Genomic DNA, 4,060 nt, shown 5'->3' on the forward strand with positions numbered 1-4,060 from the left:
CCTCCCTGCGCCTCCGCCCGGGGGGGAATGCAGCCCGGCGGTGCAGCGCCAGCCTCGGCGCCGGGCAGCCCCTGGCCGCCGCCGCCCAGCCAACCAGCGCGCGCCCTCATCCCTCGCCTCCCGGAATCCCCGCCCCCTCGTTGGGGAGGCTCATCTAGGGGCTGGGGGTGGGCTAGGGGGTGGGTGGGCGCTGCTTCCCCGTGATTGACCCAGGGCCGGGGCCGGTCGTTTTTGCGCCCTAGGCGAGGCTACCTACTTTTTTTTTTTTTGGTAATTTATTTATTTAAATTTTTATTGTTTTTTATAATAAGACATACCAAAAAAAATCATAATAAAATCATAATACAACAGTGCTGCTTCCCCGTGATTGACACAGGGCCGGTGCCGGTCGTTTTTGCGCCCTAGGCGAGGCTACCTACTTCTGTTTTTTTTTGTAATTAATTTATTTAAATTTTTATTGTTTTTTATAATAAGACATACCAAAAAAATAAATAAATCATAATAAAATCATAATACAACAGTGCTGCTTTCCCGTGATTGACCCAGGGCCGGGGCCGGTCGTTTTTGCGCCCTAGGCGAGGCTACCTACTTTTTTTTTTTTTGGTAATTTATTTATTTAAATTTTTATTGTTTTTTATAATAAGACATACAAAATAAATAAATAAATCATAATAAAATCATAATACAACAGTGCTGCTTCCCCGTGATTGACACAGGGCCGGTGCCGGTCGTTTTTGCGCCCTAAGCGAGGCTACCTACTTTTTTTTTTGTAATTTATTTATTTAAATTTTTATTGTTTTTTATAATAAGACATACCCCCAAAAAAATCATAATAAAATCATGTGCTGCTTCCCCGTTATTGACACAGGGCCGGTGCCGGTCGTTTTTGCGCCCTAGGCGAGGCTACCTACTTGTGTTTGTTTTTTTTTTGTAATTTATTTATTTAAATTTTTATTGTTTTTTATGATAAGACATACCAAAAAAGAATCATAATAAAATCATAATACAACAGTGCTGATTCCCCGTGATTGACACAGGGCCGGGGCCGGTCGTTTTTGCGCCCTAGGCGAGGCTACCTACTTCTGTTTGTTTTTTTTTGTAATTAATTTATTTAAATTTTTATTGTTTTTTATAATAAGACATACCAAAAAAAAAAATCATAATAAAATCATAATACAACAGTGCTGCTTCCCCGTGATTGACACAGGGCCGGTGCCGGTCGTTTTTGCGCCCTAGGCGAGGCTACCTACTTGTGTGTTGTTGTTGTTTTGTAATTTATTTATTTAAATTTTTATTGTTTTTTATAATAAGACATACTCAAAAAAATCATAATAAAATCATGTGCTGCTTCCCCGTTATTAACACAGGGCCGGTGCCGGTCGTTTTTGCGCCCTAGGCGAGGCTACCTACTTGTGTTTTTGGTTTTTTTGTAATTAATTTATTTAAATTTTTATTGTTTTTTTATAATAAGACGTACCAAAAAAAATCATCATAAAATCATAATACAACAGCCACAAAAATCATAAAACGCACACACACAAAAAACATATTCAGAGCACTACTAATACTATATTATTTACTATCTTTTTCCTTTAAAAAAAAAAAAAAACCTACAGTGCCCTAAACCCGGCCTAAACCCTACCACCCACCACTGTGCCCTTCACCATTGAACTTCCGGCGAGGTGTTATGACAGTATATCAAAACCTGTTATTATAAGGCTACCTACTTGTGACCCCCCCATTGTGAACCAGTTCACACACACACACACACACACACACACACACACACACACACAGAGAGAGAGAGAGAGAGAGAGAGAGAGAGAGAGAGAGAGAGAGAGAGAGTTCATTGATTTGTTTGGCCATGGGCCGTTCCAAAATATCCTTACCAATGTACAAAAAGCTTAAAAAGGGGGGAAATTGCATCAACATAACCGTGGTCTTGGTATTTTCTTTCCTGACGTTTTCGCCAGCAGCAGGAAAGAAAATGCCAAGGCCACGGTCACGCAGCCCGGATAACCCGCAAGAACCAATGAACTCTGACCGTGAAAGCCTTGGACGATATTTTGCATCCATATACATTGTGTGTGTGTAAAGTGCCGTCAAGGCGCAGCCGATTTAGGGCAACCCCTTTCTTGTTCTGTTGCGTGAATCCGCTCTGATCTTAATAGATTTACAGCTAACTTGATAAAAGTCTTATCTCTGATATGAGTTCTGGTTTGATAAAGAAGGAATGCTCTTATCTTGTTGGTTCTTGTGGGTTATCCGGGCTGTGTGACCGTGGTCTTGGTATTTTCTTTCCTGATGTTTCGCCAGCAGCTGTGGCAGGCATCTTCAGAGGAGTAACACTGAAAGACGGTGTCTCTCAGTGTCAAGTGTGTAGGAAGAGTAATATATAGTCAGAAGGGGGTTGGGTTGAGCTGAATCATTGTCCTGCAAAAAGTAACAAAGGTAATGTGCTAACCATTGTCCTGTAAGTATCAAGATAATGTGCTAAATAGGGTGTGGTATGTTAATATGGAATTATTGTATCCTGAAGTGATCCTGAAGTGTATCCTGAAATGATCTGTTAATCCAAAGCTAATCTGCATGGCTATTGTTGACTGTAGTCTTATCTTTTATCTTAATTAATAGAAGTAAAAAAAAATTGGGCCAGGAGACTTCAGAAATAAATTCACTTTAGCACTTGGGTGGGGGGAGAAATTTAAATGAGGTTTAAAAGCAGTAGAAGAGATAGATAAGCTCAAAAATAAACCGAGGCTGTAGAGAGATGTATAGCTTTCTTATACAAACTTAATGCCACCTCTTTATTACCTACTAAGGGTGGTCCATGTGTATGTAAAATGCTGTCAAGTCGCAGCCGACTTATGGCAACCCCTTTTGGAGTTTTCATGGCAAGAGACGAACAGAGGTGGTTTGCCAGTGCCTTCCTCTGCACAGCAACCCTGGTCTTCCTTGGTGGTCTCCCATCCAAATACTAACCAGGGCTGACCCTGCTTAGCTGCTGACGTGATCAGGCTAGCCTGGGCCATCCAGGTCAGGGTATTAATATGCATTGCCTGGATAAAAACTATTTCATACAGAATCTCTACTAAAACAAATATTGCACTGATTTGCTTTCCTATACAAATTTTTCCTTAATAGCTTCAAGAGCGCTAATCTTCCTGTCTGCAATGGCAAACTGAGACATTCTGAAGGTGACATGTGAATCAGAGTAAGAGAGTAAAAAAAATCAATTTATCAATTTCAGAACAAACATTTACTCCCTTCGAAATTCCATCCAAGAATTTGGCTCTAGGCTCACTATGTTTTCAAAAACAGATGTCTTGTTAGGGTTGCCAGGTCCCTCTTCGCCACTGGCGGGAGCTTGTGGGGGCGGAGCCCGAGGAGGGTGGGGTTTGGGGAGGGGAGGGACTTCAATGCCATAGAGTCCAATGGCCAAAGCAGCCATTTTCTCCAGGGGAACTGCTCTCTATCGGCTGGAGATCAGTTGTAATAGCAGGAGATCTCCAGCTGCTACATGGAGGTTGGCAACCCTATGTCTTGTAAAAAAAAGCACAAAACTTTTTATAAGATGTTATAATTAATTATAACATCTTATAAAAAGTGTTGTGCTTTTTTTTTACACATATGCACATTATTCCTGAATGTTGCAGTCGCTGAGGGCAATATTACGTGACAAATATTCTGTGACTGGCTGTGGGGCATAAATTGGAGGATGGTGCTGGGAAGGCCGAGTTTAGCCTTTCCTCTCCCCTGTACCACTTCCCGTTTGGGGTTTCATTTAGCTCCTGTAGACAGAAAAGACATTTACCCATACTTAGCCCATCTTTCTTCCACATCAGGGCTTAATGCAGCAGGGAAGAGAACAGTACAGGGGGAAGAGTCAACATTCACTTCTCCATATCCACAGCCCAGATTCCTATCACCCCCTCTACACATACACCAGGTTCTTTTAAGGGCTAAAACACATATTTGGAGTTGTAGTCACAGAAGATCATGTGGAATTTGACCTTGAACATGCATGCTTGAACTCAACCACTGGTCCATTCTGATTGGC

The sequence above is a fragment of the Euleptes europaea genome, chromosome 7, assembly GCF_029931775.1.
Source record: "Euleptes europaea isolate rEulEur1 chromosome 7, rEulEur1.hap1, whole genome shotgun sequence".
NCBI lineage: Eukaryota > Metazoa > Chordata > Lepidosauria > Squamata > Sphaerodactylidae > Euleptes > Euleptes europaea.